The following is a 21,760-nucleotide window of genomic DNA, read 5'->3' as shown; positions in this document are numbered from 1 at the left end:
AATCATCCTCTCCCTACAAACATCCTCATTTAACTTGTCAGCAATGACATCCTCTTCCCACATAGGTTTTGTATGAGGTAAAGTGTATCCTCTCATTTTTTTTAGGGCATGTTTGACTACATTATATGGCTCATATGTTCTACCTAGCCCAGTTGGCAATTTGTAAGTTTTTAGATAGGCATCAGTTTCCTTAATGACATTCTTTCCTATTTCAAAGTCTCCTACTTTGGTACATCTGCACAAGAATGTTCCTCTTTTGACAAGTCTCCCTAACTACTCTTTGTTCAATGAGATTAATTGCCAAAAGACTTCTATGAACCCTAGTCTCTTAAAGACATATTTGGGTAAAATATGGGGTGGCTGAGTGCAATCATAAATTTTGATAATAGTGTATTTCTCAAACAAAAAGACACTTCCCTAGTCATGTGTTAATTTCTTTCCAACATAAAAGAACATTTTAGGTTTAACAACCTTTCTAACACTTCTAGGAATTATTTCATTTACTAATCCTATCATTTTTTACATAGGATGCACAAAATCATTATAAAAAGAAATGGCATTTGAATAAGGGTAGAGTCTTTGCCATACCCTCATCCACCTCAGTACTAGTAACCTTTCTCCCCACTCTTGTTTAGAATTGAAGAAGCTTTGATCAAAAGAATCAACATTCTTGAATACGATTAGATGTAATGATCATTGAATAATGAGGGAATACGAAATTCTCCAATTGTCTTTGCTAAGCAACAATGATCTCCTCATGTATCTTGTCAATTATGCATGCTACATAATCATACTGAACATTAGTGCTGGGGTCTTGGATGTTCAAAGCCATAACATAATGTCCTCCTAGGGTATTCATGGTTCTATATGAACATATGAACCTAGGACCTTGTTTAGACCAAAGACAATATTTTGGAAGTATCTTTGGAAGAACTCAAGAGGCATGATCTTTTCTATTTCATCGTCTTTGGAATTTCTCCCTTATCTCTATGGGACTAAGGGATGTTCCTTGACATTTCCCTACCCATATAAGAGTTATTATGTTTCTTGAAATTCTCAGTTAGATCATCAACGTCAATAGGCAATGTCATTGGGCCTCCCAGATTAAACGCCTCTATGAATGTCTCTTTATCTAGGGCCAAGAAGATGCTTTTGTCTCTTCTGTGGAATGACTTGCTTACTAGATTGTAGAATTTCATTAGAGCCTACACCAAATCAACATCCACAAATACTTCTAACATGATCAACTTGCCCAAGTTTCTGACCCAAGGGTTGCAGACTGGAACCTTCTCTGTTCTATTCTTGTAGAAGAACCATAACAATTCATATACATTTCTGTTTGGAACCTCTACATCTCTGCATAACACATATGGATCTCTAAAAGCATGATCATTCATAGCTTGTGCATTGCTAGAACTAGGAAGAATATGTATCCATTTCTCAACAAACAAGCTAGGGCTTTTTGTTTGAGAAGTTGATTCTTCAATCTGTGCCTATGCAATTAATTTTCCTTCTTGTTGAGCCATTTCTTCAAACAATTTAGTCAATTGTGAATGCTATATGTTGGAAGATTACTTTGAAACACTCTGCAACTTCAAATTCGCTCTAAAAACTCAAATAATTTTGTGAATGGTAATGAAAACCTCCATGTCTTTCAACAAGAGCATGATATTGATGACATTTAAAATTGGCACACTTCAAAACCTATTTGTAAGAATTTTCCTTAGGGCAAAATTCATCCAAGACCAAGGAACTCAAGCACAAACACAATAGTAGACCAAAAGAGTATAATCAAAATGACAATATGATATTCATTCAATGTGTAAGTACATTAGGAGTGCCTATATATAAAAGCCTCTGTAATGCTTCTAGATATAAAAAAGAAGAAGAAGAGGGACAAGGTAGCCCCCCTCCCCCCAAATGAAGAATGTCGATCAATGATAGTTACTCCAATGTAGAAGCTGATCCATGACTGCCAAATAATGTTCCTCCCCTTTGGAAGAAACAATATCATAGGTAAATATGAGATGCTTCCCCAATGTGTAGAAAGAATCCCAATGATCAATGATGCCTCTGAAACCTGCTCAACTGTCCCTGTGTCGATACTAATTGTTGCCCCTTCCAATGCTGCTGAAAAGAACAATGCCAAATCTAGCAAGGATGGATATGGAACCTATCCCAAAGAACCTACTATCTCCTCAAATGATAAAGAGACCTCCTACAACTATTGTACATAAGAATCCACAATCATATCAACCTGTGAAGAGTGATCATGTAGAGAATGGACATGAGGGTTAGAGTGAGCCCTCACAACAACTAAAGAAGGATCTTCTTCATCAAAGAGAAGATGTATATCATCAATGATGTCTCCCAAATCTACTATGTATGGCTCCATAAACAAACCTGAAATACCTATCAAGAAGTCATCCACTGATGCTAAGCTGGAAGACTAGGTGTAGCTTGATGTGTTGGATCTATCATTGTGGCAATATATGCATGTGGAATGTGCTGATGATGTGACCTTTCCCTATATCTATCAATAGGATCCCACATATATGAGTCTGTTGAACCACTATTGCTGGTGTCACTATTAGTTTCCACAATGTATGAAGTGCAGAGAGGATTAGAGGATAAGCTGCGTGAACTTTCCTCAAAGTGTACATCCCTCTCTACAAAAATCTCATGATTCTCAGGATCCATAAGTCTATATGCCTTAACATTCTCTTCATATCTGATGAAAGTACAAGGCCTTGGTGGTGGTGCCTTGCATTCCTTGGAAGATATGTTTGCCCATGTTGGACAACCAATGAATTTCAAGTCTTTCACAACTGGTTTTCTACCGCACCATGCCTCGAAAGGAGTCTTTTCATCTAAGGCATTATGAGGAGACCTATTAAATATGTGATTGGCACTACTTATAGCTTTGACTTCAAGTGATGGATCTAGAGAATTGGCTTGTATCATGCAACTTACCATAGACTTAAGAGTTCGTAACCTCAGTGTTGCAACATCTATATTATGCTTATTGAATGCTAGTGGATTATGAAGATCAATACCCTCAAGTTTGCAAAAGTCTTTAAGTCTTGTGTTCACATATCTGCTTTCATTGTCCATCTGAAGAACTTTGATGGCTATCCTTGATTGTTGTTCAACATGACTCTTGAAGGCTAGAAACTTTTCCAACACTTCATTCTTATGATGAATGAAGAAAGTAGATCCATGTGTAGCATGAAAAGTCATCAATGAAAGTGAGTATGTAGTGACTCCGATTGACTGATGTCACTGCAAAAGGCCCTACTAGTACCATCTGAACCAATTGAAGAACAACTCATGTTCTTGAAGACTTCCCTTTATCAATCTTCTCCTTTAGATGCATATCTACTAAACATGTTGAACATTCACCCTTACAAAAGTTGACTGTAGGTAGACCTTTGACCATGTTTTGTGAGAAAAGTTGATGAAGATAGCGGAAGGCAAGATGACCATACTACTCATGCCATAATTTGATTTGTGGATGAGATTGAGTCAACAAGGCATGTCAAGGAGACTTAGGCACAAAGTGGGAGAAAGAATACAACCTTGTGTCATGATTAACTTTCCCCACCGCAACCAATGAATCATCTTTGAGAGTGCGCACCATTCCTGAATCTGGAAGGAACTCAACTTTATTTCCATCTCCAAGGTGGGTAATTTGGTAAATTAAGAGGAGATTAGAGCTTAGGTTAGGAACATAGAGAATGTCATTGAATTCCCCATTTTCCATCTCCACATGTCCTTTCCCTTCAACTTCCACTTTTGTATTATCTCCAACAAAGATGTGTCGTATCTTAGACTGCTTCAATGAAGAAAAGTGTCCTTTTGAAGAACCCATATGATATGAGGCACCTGAGTCAAGAATCCATTCCACTGAAGAACTTGAGTTTGCCATAAGTGTTTGCCCTTTGCCCTTTGAATCTGAAGATGCAGATCCTTTCTTCTTATAAGCATTAGGTAGTGGAACATTGTGTTTCTTTATGATGTTTTTTAATTCATCAATCTTTTTATGATAACACTCATGTTCACCATGACCCAACTTCTTGCAATAAGCACACTTTTTCTTCTCCTTATTAGTGTCGCCCCTTCTTGTTTGAATTCGAGGAAGACTTGATTTTTTGATTTGATGGTGGTGATGTCTTTTTTGTATCCTCTTGTGTGTTATTTATCCACTTCTTCTTTCCCTTTCCTTTATTTGAAGTTTGAGAACCCTCATTATTGGCCACCAATTCCTTAGACTTGGTCAAATTGAGAATCCCCATTGATTGCAACTTCTTTTCTTCTTCATCCAATAGTTCAACATAACGATCAAAAGTGAGTTTCTGATAGGCAGCCCCTAATGTAGTCTTTGTAGTGTTGTAAGAAGAAACAAATGTGGAGTGCTCAGATGGCAACTTATTATGAATGAGATAGGTTAACCTTTCATCTTTAATAGGACTCCCACAATCATCAAGTCATGTAGCATAGTTATGTGGTGTTAATTTTTAAAACTTGAAATGTCCCATGATGCAAGAAATGAAAGAAAACAATAGGAAAAGAGGAATACAACACCAAGAAACACCCCCCCTTTCACTCAATCAAGAAACCCCCCAAAAAAGATGCTTTTGACACTTTATATGTAGTGCATTTACAATAGCCACTTGCCAATTTTGGTCTTAGTGGACTTCTGATTTTGCCTTTTTACAACCTCCTTATAAAGTTCAAAACTAGAACATTACAATGTATCTCAGATATACAATAATTTTGAAGTTATACCAAGGCATTATAATGCAGAAAAGGAACTAATTCTAAAAGTGATACTTTTGTCCACACAACCCTATAATCTGATCGTAGATCTAGAAAGTAGATAAAAAATAATGCACTTTAAAAGAAATGCAACCTATTTTTGAGTCCAGATGAGCCCGTATAGAGCTTTTGAAGTTGCAAAATGTAGGATTGGATAGATATAGTCACCAAAAGATGCAATTTCTAACAAATCAATGCACCAAAACTAGAAAAGAACTACACCACTAAAATGTTTAGAAAATTTTAGCCAAAATAAAAAAAATTGCACCTAATTTGGAGTTTGGATGATTGAGATATGGCCTTCCAAAGTTGGACTGTCAAATCAAAAATGAATTTGGAGAGGGGTTTGATTAGCAAAAGTCGAGGTTAAATTTGACGGTCAAACAACCATCACAATAGTTCTATTTTTCCTGTAGATGACAATCATACAACCATCAATTTTAAGATAGTAAACTATTGATGTCAGTAAAAAATAGTCACTTGGGTGATGTGTCAGATGCCGTCAGTATATAGCTTGCTAACTAGATATGGTCGTACTATATGGAACATATGATCAATATGGATGGCGTTGACTAGGCAACATACAACTTGTTTGACGTGTTACAATGATGCAACAAATGATTAGGCAGTTCACATGTCTAGAATGCCTGTGTGGCAAGTACACGTGTCAAGGTTTCTACATGAGAGGGCTACTATCGATTTGCCAAGTGGGCAGTTCTCAAGGCATAGGTGTTGCACCTCATGTCAGATGGTGACTATGCAACCAGAATGTTCTAGATGCTGCTTCCAAAAAGTAAAACTTGATGCTAGAGAAAGTGAAGCATCGAGCATTGCAAATAGCGACATTGGTGATCTTTGAATAGGCCAAAGAATTTGAATATCGTGTCGAAGGGAGACTGTGCAACAAAGTTTGGGTGTTTTCTGGTGGGTGAGTATTACTGCAGGGGTTGCCAGAAAGGGGTGGTTTAATCCCAGATTGATAGTGGGAATACCCCTTTGGGTGTTTAAAAAGAAAACACCACAAAAGTGAAATAAATAAGCCACCGGGTCTCTGAACTGATGCCGCCTGTTGATGCCAATTTTTGATGATGCTTGTCAGATTTGTGTTGCTAGCCCACAGAAAATTATAAATGGAAATTGAGACTACCAATTGTAATCACCTAAAAATGGTCATCTAGACTATTAGCCCCCTTCTCAGCATTTTGGCTAAATTAATTTAATCATTTACCTAGACCAAATTGCTAATAATCAATTTATTTGATTATAACCTATAGTTTGACTATGCTATCCTAAGTTCATTATTTGATTAAAAGAACATGTACCCTTTTAATTAAATAAAAGACCCCATTCTTCTAACCCACTTAAAGTGCACACATAAAGTCCTTTTTCTATTTTGCAATTAAAAGAAAAGGCTTTGTGACTTTTGTCTTATATGACAAGTCAACTTATATTCTATTGGTTGACTTGTGTGTGCACATGGATCACTCCTATTTTCGAATTCCACCGTTGATTATCCACCATCTTCATCTTGATCTCCACCGTCCATACATCTTTAAAAGGGAGAGAGCTTTCCCCATCTAGAATCCATCTTTTGAATATTGTTATGCTGCAGGTTTTCTAACAGGTTTCTTTGGAGCTTTGTGGAGAACTTCTATTTCTTGTCTACATTCTCTCATACCATAGCATTTTAGCTTAGATTCATGTTGCATGTTAGTTTAGCTTCTATTTTGCAATAATCTATCTCACATAGCTTATTAATGGTATTGTAACACTCTCATCCATGCTTAGAATAGCTGCATTTTTCATATTCATTCTAGTTTAATCTTTAGTTGCATTGCGTTCTTGAGGAACTCCTTGGGACATTTGCATTCTTGCATCTTGTCTTTGGAACCTCCCATTGCATGGTTTACTAGCAAGAAGAGTATCTCTAAGGCTCATCTGAGAGCCTTCTTATTCTTAAAATATACTCTCTTGCACTCCGTGGATAGGGAGCTCTAAGCCGGCATCCGAACATTCCAATCTCATGGAATCGTTTGGATAGAAGGGTTTAGAGTGGGACACTTTTGAGTGTACATTTTTGGCGCCCACCGTGGGGCTTGAATCAAGTTTCTAGCTCCATTTTCTTTTATTTTTCATCTCTAATTTTTTACAGCAGCATATTGGATCTAATCAAATGCTTTTTTAGAATTATCACTTTGGTTTTAAGACCAACCCATAAGTAAATTGGTTTGAAGGCCAAAAACTTAGTTGGTTTAAAGATTTGATCATATCTTTTAAACTGATTGAAGTTTGGTTCTGAAATTTCTTTTGCAAGTTGGGTATGTGCTCAAAATATCTCAGTCCTATTTTCAGAGCATTTTGACATGATTTTCGAGAGTTATGAGTTTTTCTTTATTTTTCATAAAAAGTCGTTTCTGATCGCAAATCAGAAATTTTTTTTTAAAAACTTACATTTTCAAAAATGGTTTTCAATTCTAATGGGGGTTCTTTCTTTGTGTTTTGAATTTTGAGGTCATATTAAAGATCAAAAATTCAATTTGATAAATTTGTCTTATTTTGACAAAATTGATCTCTAGAGTGCAAATGAAGAGATTTTTTTAAATTTCTTGCATTTTTGGAAAGCTCTCTGATTTTTAATAGGGGTCTCTTGTTTTTATTTTTATTTTTGGATACAAAATCATAGCAAACAAGTCCAATCTTTTTTACTATGTCAAAATCAAAGAGTAAAAATGAGAGCATTTGTGATTAACTTGCACTTTCTTTGCATGCACTTTGTTGAAAGATAAATTGAATTTTTGAGGCAAATAACCACTTTTTATTGCAGTATTTTATGTTATTTCACACTAACTTGTGGTGCTAACAAGTTGTGATTGCAGATTGCCATCCTTGTGAAAAAAATTGAAACATTGCATAAAAAGAACGCATGTCAAAGCTTCAAATGCACAAGGGCTACTAACGATTGTTTGCAGGGCTGCCCAATGCATAAAAACCTAATTTTTCTTGTTCTTTACTTTTACATGTGCAGCATATACTAGTTGTTTATTTTTAGGCATATTAAAACTTACAATTGGGATCTTTTGGTGATACGAGAGTATGCTCTTCACCCTTGTGGTGAATCAGAAATCTTGACTTACCATTTGGTTTCAAGAGTAAGAGGCAACTAAATCTTCTTGGCATGTTCGGGAGAAAATGATTGGAATAGGAGAGTATGCTCTTCACCCTTGTGGTGAATCAAAAATATTGACTTCCAAAAGTTGATCCACTCTTTGTGTAGTTTAGAATCCTTTAGAGGGCCTGCTCTCGGACAACTTGAGAGGAACGACCCAAGTGGGGACAAGCAAATTACCCAGCTCTTCCAACCCACTATAAACTCAAGGCTATCAAGGACACAAAACCTTGGTAGACATAGTGATTATCTTCGCCTAGTGTGATCGCTTATGGGATTTCGACCATAGGGAGATCACTAGGCAAGAATGCTTAAGGTACTCTTGTGGTTGCGAGATCGGTTACTCATTGCAAGGTGAGGTGTCCCGTAATTGGGAGCAAGAGGAACACTATGAACGGAAGCCCTATCTAAAGATCCTAAGTTAGTAACTACCTTTTTTAGCCGCTCAACTTCTTGGTGCAAGGATTGATCCTAGTGGACTCCGGATCACCCCAAGATTTACACTCACCATATGTGTTCCCTTAGTTGTGCTTATGACACTTCTATGACAAAGCCAATATCTTTTGTGGGAAACCACTTGGTGTGAGGCAAAGGAGCATCAAGTGTGGGCCAAGTTTTTGAGTAATGAACCATGACTTCTAGGTAGATATTGCTTGATGTGTTCTTGAATGTGCTAGACCTGTGAAAATCTTTTGAACATACACATGACGATAGTTCTAGGGATTTCTTTTAAGACCTCGCATATGCTTGTATCATGCAAGGTTTCTTTGTCCCTTGCTTGATTTTTTGAAGACTACTCCATGTGTCACTATCTTGCTTGGAAAGAAATTACTTTTGAACATCAAACCTGCTATGCTATCAACTATTGTCAAACTTTGTCAACCAAGTCAAAACATCAAGTGCAAACATTTTCTTATGTTTCTTGCTAAGAGGAGTCTCATCATTTGACTTTTCTTTTATATGTCTCTAGTGCTTGAACATGCTTAAAGTGAATCTTTGGTCTTAGTGCTCATGGTCTTCCTATCTTCATGGTCTATGTTTGCTTGCTAGTTATCCTTTTGCTAAAATGGTTACCTTGATTTCTTGACTACACTCTTGGGTTGGAGAGTTGTTCACTTGTCACCCCGCTTGCTCTATCTATTTGGCTATTTGGGCATCTTGCCTAGCTATTGACTTGAGGAATTCATGTCGTAAGTTTCTTGGACATATTGTTTGACAAGTCACTTTAATCTCTCTCTACTATCTTGGCAAGTGAACACTCTACCTCCTATAGTTTCAACATCAAGTTATCTTCTAGACTCTTTTATGCTTGGCTTTGCATCTACCACTATGGAATTCAAATCTTGTGCTACCAAACCTCAACCAAATCTAGATGATCATGATATCCTCCATGTCACTAAAGAGTTTCAAGATCTATATGCGCAATACAAAGAATTAGAAGAGACAAATGATCTTTCTTACCTTCGTCTCTCTAAGCGCATGATGGAAATGAAGTCTAAACTTGAGAAAAGGTTAGAGGAGAAGATTGCATCATTAAATGAATCTTCCTTAAGGTCTTTACATGTATGTGAGTCACCTTCTTTGAGGTCATCCTCTTCTTTTAGGTCTACATGCTCTACTTCAAGACATCAAATGTCTTCATCTTCTAGATCTAAAGACCTTCGTAGAGAACAAGCACTTGAGGCTATGCCAAAATTTCATGATGGACCTATCTTTGATGAAGATAATGATGAAGACATGAATTCGTGCTATTCACTTGAGAAACAACAAGAAGATCCTAGACATATTTTTGATAGAACTTTTTCTCCCTTGGAAGATTCTTATGATGACACTTTGCAAAAACTTCTTGGCAATAAGATCATCATGTTACCTAAGTATAGCTCATATGGAAACCCATTCTTGGATATCTATTGTGCTTATCATCAATCTAATGACCATGCTACTTTAGATTGCATTGAGCTAAAACATAAAATCCAAGATCTTATGGATAATGGAATTATTGGAACCTCTAGTGACCCATGTGCTGAGGATACTTCTCTTGAGCAAGATTACGTTGATGAACCTATGTCTAGTAGTGGCTCCATTACATCTTCCACTTCTTCCAACACTCATGCATCTCCCAACACTTCAAAGCTTTCCAACATGCCTCCATCAAATAAAGAACCTAATGCTTTCCACATTGACTACATGTATCCTCAAGGGCTATCTCTAAAAGAAACTCAAGCTAACCTTCACTTGGCTGAAAACCTTTTCCATGCTACTAATCCTAAACATCTTCAACCTTCATGCACTACTATACCTAATCCAAGCACTACTCCATTCACTCTTCATTCTCCCTTGTCCTTAGAAGTGGCTCCATGTCAAGAGGACTCTCAAAAAGAAAAATCTATAAATGTTAAGTAAGATCAAGATCAAGCACCCTTTCATCTCTTTCAAGATTTTTCCCCTCCATATCATATATCTTGCCCACCTCCTAAGTATGATGAAGATACCACTTCCATTTCCCTTGAGCTTAGTGAAAATTATGAGAAAAGTTCTCTTCATATGCTATCCAAGGCTACTTGTCAAGATCAAAGCATCCCCTCATGTTCTACTTCTCCACATCCACTTCAAAATTGTGCTCAAGCTTCAAGTCCTTCTATTAAAAATGTTGTTCCTATCAAAGGTACTCATGAGTCTATTGATGGCTTTGACCATGTTGCTCATTCTAAAGATGTTGATATCCTTTCCCACTATCCCTTTGTATCTTCTAAATCTATCCTTGGTCCTTATCCATCTAAGCTAAAGCATTCAAACCTTCCATCCATTTTGGGGCCTTATGTTCCTCCATCTCCTACATCCACTCCTAGCTCATTCCCTAGCTCTCCCATCATACCTCAAGATCAACAAAGACACTCATCCTTGATGACTTTTCACCCATCTATACATCTAAACCAGTCATATCAGCCGTATTCATCCACAAATCCCGAGTCCTTTGGAAGTGAGAATAAACATAAGAATCCATTGAAAAAGAAAGATCACTATGTACCATCTAATCGACATGTGAATGCTAAGAAGGAGAATGCACAAAAAAGACTGCAAAGGTCCACTACTCAAAGAGCTAAACCAAAAAAAAAATGGGTTCCTAAATCCATCATTATACAAATGAACTCTCAAGTACCCAAAGAACGAGGAAAATCTAAAGCTATGTGGATTCCAAAGTCTCTTTTAAAAGACTTGAATATTGAAAATACTTCAAAGTTGACATTCAAGCTCCCAAAGGCTTCCATTCCATCTTCTTCCAAAAATCTTCCTAAAAATATTCCAAAGCCTTCCACTCCAACTTTTTCCAAATCTCTTCTACCACCTCATGCATCCAAACCTCAATCTACTTCATCCATGATTCCTCCATCATTCCAATACCCTTCAAGGTGTGTGTCAATGTTGATCTTGTCCAATATTTCAACTACCCTCATGAAATCCTCTAAAGCTTACACTAACTTTCTATACATGAACTATTATCCTCCATATACTCTTCCTACTACCATTTCTCTTTCATCACCCTATCAACATCTTTGAGCATACCTTTCTATGGTCTTGGCTTATCATGGCTTATCTTTCCTATAGGAGCACTATCTAAATTCAAAAATCTTGAGCTCTTTCTAAAAATTCAAAAAAAAAGAAAAAAATGAAAACGTGCCTCAGTGAAAAATACTTCTTCTGGCACCTTGGTAGCAAAAGTAAAGAGAAATAAATTTATCCTATGGTGAAAACTACTTCTTGTGGCACCTTAGATAAGTACCATGATGAAAACTTGGCAAATAGGCATCATGCGTAATTCTTCCACAATCCATCTATCCCCTCTTCTCTCTTTGATCTGGACAATGTTGAGCTATCTTTGCATATTGGCTATCTTATCCATGATATTTTCTATTGTGCTCTCCCATTCACTCATAGCCTCCATATTGAGCTTTATTTTTATTGCTCTATCCCATTGCTATCCTATCTAGTTGACCCCTTAGTCTTGATCATAATAAATCAAAAATGGTTCTTAGGTCTCTTGACATGTCTACTCTTTTGGACTACATGCTTCATGCTATCTCACTTGTTGGCTTCACTACTTATCCTACATGCTATCTTGCTCATTTCTTCCATTGCTTATCCAAAACATGCTTCATATGAATATTTCACCTCTTTCCCTAGCTTGGGTACTCTTGAGGAGTCAGTCCTTGAGGATCACTTTTACTTGCTTCATGCTCCTTTTTCATCCATCTTTGCTTATCCACTGGCTCATTGCTCCATCATATCCTATACCTTGCTAGACATTGGGAGAAAATGATGTGATCTTTCTTGAGAACTAGTGATATCTAAAACCTTCTAAAAAAATCCAAAAAATCATATATGATGCTGAAAAAATCCTAAAAATCAGAAAATGTCCTGAAAAAAAGATCTTCTTAGTGAAAACCTAGCAATAGGTGCTTTGATGTATCACCAAAAAAATCAAAAATTTAAAAATACAAAAAAATGGAAAAAGTCCTGAAAAAATCTGTCAAGTGGTGAAAACCTGGAAACAGGCACTACTTGAAATCCTTGCACCTATGTGTATTAGTCTCAATCATCCACTTTGCTACACATTTCCTAGCTTGGAATTGTTTCTTGTCCTCAGCTTGGGGGCACAACTGCTTAGCCTATTGAGGTATTCTTGTGCATTAGGGTTTCTTTGACAACTCACAAAATAGTGTTTCTCAACACTTCCCCCACTTTGACATCAAGTGTTTTTCAACACTTTTCAGATAGTTTACCTACGGTCTCTGATGTCGCGATATTTCTCACTATCAGAATCAAGTCTGGAAGAAATGGCCAAGTGACTTGCACACACACACTTTAACACTTAAACGACTGAGTTATGCTGACCTTTATCTACTTTGTGTGCTGTCTATGATGATTTCTTTGCCATGTGTTCCCTCCCTAATAGTCTTTCGAGGATGTCATTGACTAGAAGACTGGGGGCATGGGACATGTTTTCTTGATTTCTACTTGTGGGTATACTTTGTTTGTCTATAGTGTTGTAAGCATTTATGCTTGACCTATTCAACATTTTGACTTACAAATGTATCATCCTTGACTGTTTTGCAAGACCGCACTCAGGGTTTATCTTGGCGCTTATGCCTTGATACAGGTGTAATCTTGCTAAATTAAACTTAGGGAATCTAATCACGTAGTTATCTTGACTTACATGTCTCTGATGCTTAGATTGGATTTCCACATACCTATCTAATATCGATCATATTCATATCCTCATAGTTATACTAGTGATGGTTGTATGATCTCATGATGTCCCTAATAAATGCTCAATGATGAAATTAAGAGTCTAAATGTTATGCACTTCTTGCTGGTAAACCACTTTGCATATTAGCTTGCATTTTAGGTTCATTTTCTAGCTTAGTCTTGCATTCTTGCATATGGGGAGAGCTCTCTCTTTATCTTTTTGTGGACATATCAGCTAACTCCTTTCATATATTTCTTTACTTTCTTCTTGTTCATGTCTTTTCACCTTCTTAATCTTTCGCCTCATCTCTTTTCTATCTTGTCATCACATTATATAAAGTTTTGACCTCTTAAATAATTTTGATGTCCTAGATTCATTTTCGGGATCGAAATCCAAATTCGAGTTCATCTTGATGGTCAAAATTGTCTTTTAAAATTCTACTTTCTTCTGAGCAGTTAGCTGACCTTTTGAGGTCTAATCTCTGAATCATCATTGGGGCATCTTCATTTCTTCATGTCTTCATCATTTCCATACTTCATATCTACTTCAATTTACTGTTTCATGTCTAAAATCACCTTTCTACTCATTTTGACCTAATTTTTATGCTATATCCTTCAAGGTCAACTCTAGTCAAACTGGGGCATTTTATCAATTTTTTTATAGTCATTCTTGGGTTTAATCATCTATCTGTCATCTTGGACATTGCTATATTCTATTTTTCTCATTTCTAGCCAATTTTTGCATCCCCTTACCTCATTTCAATTTCGATCCCGAGGGGGCAGAAATACTCTATCACTGCTTAGGAGCATTTGTTTGATCTTCTCACTTGCTCTCACTCTATCCACTTTTCTAAGTGTTAGCATTCTTCTTGAATTCTGACATCATCTTTTCCTAGTGTTCAGTACTATCACTATCAGGCTGTACATTCAGGACTTGCTATCTTTTTCTACATTTCGTTCTTCAAAATCAGATATCTATATCTATCATCGCCTACTTGGTTTCAATTTTTTTTGACATAATGTGTTCCCAGATCGATCACGCATTAGTCAAAGAGGGGCAAATGTAATCACCTAAAAATGGTCATCTAGACTATTAGCCCCCTTCTCAGCATTTTGGCTAAATTAATTTAATCATTTACCTAGACCAAATTGCTAATAATCAATTTATTTGATTATAACCTATAGTTTGACTATGCTATCCTAAGTTCATTATTTTATTAAAAGAACATGTCCCCTTTTAATTAAATAAAAGACCCCATTCTTCTAACCCACTTAAAGTGCACACATAAAGTCCTTTTTCTATTTTGCAATTAAAAGAAAAGGCTTTGTGACTTTTGTCTTATATGACAAGTCAACTTATATTCTATTGGTTGACTTGTGTGTGCACATGGATCACTCCTATTTTCGAATTCCACCGTTGATCATCCACCATCTTCATCTTGATCTCCACCGTCCATACATCTTTAAAAGGGAGAGAGCTTTCCCCATCCAGAATCCATCTTTTGAATATTGTTATGCTGCAGGTTTTCTAACAGGTTTCTTTGGAGCTTTGTGGAGAACTTCTATTTCTTGTCTACATTCTCTCATACCATAGCATTTTAGCTTAGATTCATGTTGCATGTTAGTTTAGCTTCTATTTTGCAATAATCTATCTCACATAGCTTATTAATGGTATTGTAACACTCTCATCCATGCTTAGAATAGCTGCATTTTTCATATTCATTCTAGTTTAATCTTTAGTTGCATTGCGTTCTTGAGGAACTCCTTGGGACATTTGCATTCTTGCATCTTGTCTTTGGAACCTCCCATTGCATGGTTTACTAGCAAGAAGAGTATCTCTAAGGCTCATCTGAGAGCCTTCTTATTCTTAAAATATACTCTCTTGCACTCCGTGGATAGGGAGCTCTAAGCCGACATCCGAACATTCCAATCTCATGGAATCGTTTGGATAGAAGGGTTTAGAGTGGGACACTTTCGAGTGTACACCAATTAGTTGGAATATTCTGTGGAAGGAATATTCCGTGCAGGGCTAGGGTGTCACTGCCCAGTACCCGCAATTTTTTTTTCTCTACAGGCCCTACTGGGTGATTTTTTTTTCAAAAATTTCCAAAAATTTGAAAATAATTGTAGATCTAAACAAACTAATTGCGCAGATTTAATAGATCATATCTGATTTGCAAATTGAGGCCTTCGGGTGCCGGTTTGCAAAAAAAAAAGCCTCAAAATTGACTTTGTCCCAACATAGGAAAATTTATATACAATTTTCACTAAATCGACACTCCAGATGCAATGACGAGGTCTGCTTTGGCTCTAGACACTCCCAACCTCTGTGGATTCTCCAGATCTGGGTCGAGGTGTTGAAGCAAGAATGGTCTCATACAATTATGTGAAGAGAATCTCCTTCAGCTCTGATACCATGTAAGAATTTTCCTTAGGGAAAAATTCACCCAAGACCAAGGAACTCAAGCACAAGCACAACAGTATACCAAAAGAGTATGATCAGAATGACAATATGATATTCATTCAATGTGTAAGTACACTAGGAGTGCTTGTATATAAAGGCCTCAGTAATGCTTCTAGAATGCTTAGGAAACATCAACATGATAAGTCATACAACTAGGCACATGTCCACCAAGTGTGGATTATCCTTCATTAAGCACAAGAGTAAGTGTGATGATGAGAGGATAAGCCCACAAAGGTGTAGCATGCAAAATTATGTTTTAGACACCATATGCTAAATTAGAACTACAAATAATTGTGTTGTCTACATGACAACTCAGTTAATTATGCAAACTCCAATGTTGGAGACACCATGTGTTGAATTAGAGTTGCTTACTCCAGTGTTGTCAACATGACAACTCATAAGAGTACACAAAATCTTAAGTGTCTTGCCTAAGAAATAATAAAATAATGCATTAACCTAAGCAAAATTAAGTAAAGTGTAATAAGTAAATACTTATTTACACTAACACTATCAATTCTCAAAAAGTTGGAAAAATCTACACTTTTTCACATTTTGTACATCCAAGTCATCCCTTTTCTATCCAGCTTAGACATGGCCATTGAAAACTGTCTTTTTTTTAATAACTGAGAGTTGCGATGATGCGATTACCATCTTTTCGCTGCTTTGCCATAGTTCCTTTTCTTTCTTTGTTTTTAACTACAACCATGCAAATAGGGCTTTTCTCACTATTATGCAACCATACATCTCTTTTCTTTAACCGCTAGGCCTGGCCTACAAGGATGTGATTCGTTTTGTTTGCTTCACACTTCATTCCACTTTTCCCTTCTGACTATTGTGATTTGGCAATGAGCTTTTATTCACCATTTCACATCTTCACCATAGTTTGGGACTTGACATCTTTCTTGCTAGCGACAATGCGATGCTTCATATATTTACCTTATTGCTCCCTTGCAACTGCCAGTCATGATGTATATTTTAACTGTGCGATGTTGCGCTAAGCATTTTCTTTGATTGCTACTTCATCTTTCGCAACATCACAACTTAACAATCTAACTGTCTTTGAAAGCTTGCAAAAGTGTGATCAACAATTCTTCGCTACTTCGAAACCTAAGATGTTAACAACAATTGAAACCATGCGAAGATGTGATTTCTACATTGTCTAAATGTCACCTCTTTTCGTAACTTCATAGTAAAGATCTTAACTATTTCTGAAAACCTTGCGATCTTGCACTAACTTTCAACTTTAACTATTCTAAGTTCATTTTGCAAGCTTACAACTTCAAAGATGTAACTGCAGCTAAACCTTACTATAGTGCGATCAACAATATTCACCACTTCGTAACTTTAACTCCGAGTCAATCATAAACCTTAGTAATGTTGCAATGGTCTAAAACTTAACTGCATGATTACATTTCACACCATTGCAACTTAACTTGTTACTTTGCTTCAAACACTTGCGAAAGAGCGATGGGTATTTCTTCTAACTATTAGATATCTTTCGTGGTTTCACAACTTATAATTCTTTTTCTTGGCTTAACTGTGTGATCATGCGAATAGGGCTTCAACTTGATTGTTTTCTTCTTATCGTTGTTTCACATTTTAAACTCTTAACTCAAAAAGTAATCTTGTGAAGGCATGATTGCAAGCTTTCACAACCTCACTACACTAACCTGAGGTTTCCTTTAACCACTTGCAATGATGCACTAGTCTTAACTCTTAACTACTGCTACCTTTTTGCATCCTCACAACTCTGTCTTCATAGTTTATCTAACCATTTGTGATCATGCATTGATTCACTTGTAAACTATTTCCTTCTATTCACACAATCACAACTTAAAATATACTCAATACTTTTTGGCCTACGACCTTGCGATGACTATTTGAAACTAACCTTTTTCCTTTCATCGCAACATCGCAACTTGGATTCCCTTAAGCCAAAAATGACTTGTGATCTTGCGCTTTCATTGTTTTGCTCATTCGTACCTCTAACATGAATGTTATCAATAACCACTACGAAGCCATGTTGAGCTGAGAATAGACCATTTTGTCTCCTCGCAACCTTGAACATGGTTAGAGGGAAAAACAGAGCGATGTTGTGATTAAAGAGAATTTCACAACATTGCAACTTTAAAGATACAAAAGGTCATGAAATATAAAATCGATATTAGCTCAAAAACTTAGGGATATAAAGATATAAATAAGATTTTTCATATATCCCTATTTTAATTTGCAAGTTAATTTTGAATGAACTTCAATTGACATCAAGACAAAACTTTTTCCCTAGGGTTTTTTATTATGGTTAACAGAATTTTCAAAAGCCCTAGGCATGATACAACAATTTCTACTTGATTTTCACAAATTTTTCTCAAAATTTTGGTGGGTGAAAAATCAGGCCATCAACATGTTCAAATACCTAAGAAGATTAAGTAACATAAAGACTTTCAAGAGAAAATCAAACAATCACCTGAATGTGTTCGGCTAGATTCATAATGTAATTTTTGGGTTGATTCCAAGTATTGGCAGTCTTTAAAGAATGTATAAAACAACTTTCACAACAAAGTTTCATTCCTTTTGAACATATTACAATCTAAACTACCATTGCTATTGGTTTGAAATCTAATCACCATACTTCCTAATGTTTGGTGATATAACCCACTCAATTTATTGGTTCTTTAGAAGTTTTGGTTTAGCTAAAAAGGGCCTGATGGCACAAGAACTAATAAACAATCCATGCAATATCTTGTTGTTACATTGGGTAAATAGATGATAGTTTAAAAGGGGTAGAGGATATGTTATGCAAACAACTTCTCCATTTCATACCAGCTCCATTTTTACAAGTAGATACATTTAAAACATAACCAAATAAATCTAGCAATCATTGATGATGCGATAAATAAACAACTTAACAATCATGGAGCCTAAGTAAAATAGCAATGCATTCTCAAGAAAAATCTGGTAATTGCTAAGATTCTATCTTCTTGAATTTCTCTTTCCAGCCCCTTTCCTTCTTCACCGCCCACACCATCACTCATTCTTTTATCTCGTCATGGGTGTAACTGACCTAATTTGGTATTTCCATCTTTAAAATAATAATAATAATAATTTTTTCATTATATCTTCTTTACTCCAATGAAAAATGGGTAAGAGGGTTAAGTGAATAGTTAGTAACTTTCATGTACTCTATTTTTGGCTTAGCAAGAATAAATAAATTTAAAGTATTAATGTTGTCTATTTGGTGAATCATGCTATGATCCTCAAGTTATCTTATCAATCATAACATCAATCAAAACCTAAGACACACAATTCAAACTCTAATTAAATTTCTAACTATCCATAACTTAGATATATTTCCATCCTACCATATTACCATTTAGGAGACTGAGGAATAGATAAAATACAACAAAAATTAAATCACATTAAAACTAAGTGGTGTATGTGGGCATCAAGGGGCTATCTGACCATCCTCTTTCGAGAGGTTAACACTCTCTACCTCGACCACACCCTCGTCTCGATGAACCTACAACCACTCAGACACTTGCAACAATGAAATGCATCAGTAATCTTATGAGCATAACTTAAGTAGATATTAACAACTCACTATGATTATATAACAAAATAATATATGCATCATTATTATCATACTCATGAAACATTATTAACATAACCATGATTTCTAATGAAATGTGACATTCATCTCGATCATACATCTATGTGTTAGATTAACCACAAGATTAGATAATTAGCTTAAGTTTTTCCATTAATCAATGTCCAAATCTAAGTTGATATTAACAAGTCACTATGATTATATAACAAAATAATATATGCATCATTATTATCATACTCATGAAACATTATTAACATAACTATGATTTCTAATGAAATGCGACATTCATCTCGAGCATACATCTATGTGTTAGATTAACCATGGGATTAGATAATTAGCTTCAATTTTTCCATTAATCAATGCCCAAATCTAGGTTGACCAAGTCAAAATCGACAAAATGCAAGGTGAAAATGTTTGTAAAACAATTAATTCCAAACTATTTATTATTTTTATTTTTGGATTGTGCAAGAGGTATTGGCGATGGAGCCCAATGCCCAATCGACCAGCCTTACCTTGGGATTGTTGCAAGCTTTGGGTTTAACTATGGAGGAAACTCCGTAGTTAAGCGCGCTCAGGCTGGAGTAGTACTGGGATGGGTGACCTCCCGAGAAGTCCCGGTGCTTCACCCCTGTAAGCATCACCTAGATCCAATGAGTGCTAAGTGTTCCATTTATTCTCATGAGAGATGGATTCATGTTGAATCACTACTCATGAAACATCGATGAAAAACTACCAAGTTGATCATAGAGGGAAAACTTGTGAGGCGGAAAAGCACATGGATGAAACAAAATGACAAATGGATGCGAAAATGAGATATCAACATCCAAACTTGCCCGTATAACATTATAGAAATAAAAAAGTTTGTTAATGAAAAATTTTGCAATATTCTGTGGACAAGACGCATAGGGCGGAAAAAATCTTATTACATTAAAGAATTTAATCCCACTTCTAGTCATGATGAAAAGGCCTATATAAGAACACCTATTAATTGGAAAGCAAAAATGTTGATGGCACAATTTCGAACTAGTTCACATCAGTTGCGATGTGAAACTGGTCGGTGGCAAGTTCCAAAGGAAGAGTGGGCAGACAGAACATGTTTATTTTGTAATATGGGAATAGTTGAGACAGAGCAGCACTTTGTCAAAGACTGCCTGGCTTACAATGACATTAGATCTGGTTATACAAAAATACTGCAGAACAAGGACTTCAACTATTTATTCGAGGAAGATCAAGTGAAGAGAGCAGCGGATTTGATTACCAAACTTCAGAGAAGGAGAGACAAGTTAACCAAAACTTTACAACTGACTAGTTCCGCTCCTGACTTAGGAGGGTGATTGCATGGGTCCCATAGACTACTTTAGTCTCATGGACGTCATTAAAATCTATCATATCATATCAGCATGGGTCATTGAGTTTGACTCAAAATCACACAGTTAAATCCTGATATTCAAATCACAATTGGGACTTGTTGCCAAATTGAAATTAGAATGGGACGAACTCGGCATAGACTAATCCTTTGAAGAAAGTCTATCACATATAATTTTGTGACTAACATTTAATTTAATTTTACTGGCAGATGTCATTTATTAAATTGAATCAAGTAGCTAAACCGTAGCAACATTTATGAACTAAGGCAGTATTAAGGGGTTCGAAGGGCGATTCGTTCGTCTCCATCTCCACTCTACACTTCAACGCCAAACGCATGCATGTAATTTGAGCTGGCAATTGGAGGGAGAATGGGCAGGGAATGGAATGCGTGGTTGGAGGAGGTAGTGACCAAATTGGAGAAACTGAAGCGTTTGAGGTCGCTCAGGCTATTTTTCACACAATGCCATGCCCATTCTTTGCTCACATATCCAAATTCTAGTACACACTTAAGCCATGAAGAATTCCAGATGTTTGATTCTTTGGGGGCGTGGGATCGATCTGTGGTAGAGGTTCAGATATCAGAGCCTACTTTTCAGTATTGGATGTCTAACTTCTGCAGCACAGGTTGCTTCCGTCCTAGTGCATTTGAAATTTTATTTTCCTTAATTTTTAGTATTTGAAATTTCCATCTTTTCTAGTTTGGCGTTTGGAATTTTCATTGGCTTTCATTTGCGCTTCTGAATTTCCATATTCTTTAATTTGGCTAATGTCCATTTTCTTTATAGACATCTATCTAATGAATGAATGAATGATCTTGATGATGTCTACAAGATTGAACTGTCAAACGGACAAGAAAGCTCACAACCTGAAACTATGTTCATACTTCTTTTCATGTCTGACGTCTTGTTATTAATCTTGACAAGAAAAAATAGCAGTTTGTTTGATCTTAGCCTCTCTAAATAAACTGTGCATGTTATTGGCCTTGAGATAATTATATACTATGAATATTGACACATGCTGCACATCCAGTGAGAGAGTGCTATTCTGTCTCAATTGCACCCATCTTGGAGAACATGCAAGTTCTGTCCTCCCA

Source organism: Cupressus sempervirens, chromosome 8 (assembly GCF_028749045.1).
Source record: "Cupressus sempervirens isolate cs-2001-9-10 chromosome 8, ASM2874904v1, whole genome shotgun sequence".
Lineage (NCBI taxonomy): Eukaryota > Viridiplantae > Streptophyta > Pinopsida > Cupressales > Cupressaceae > Cupressus > Cupressus sempervirens.
This window is presented reverse-complemented; position numbering follows the sequence as displayed.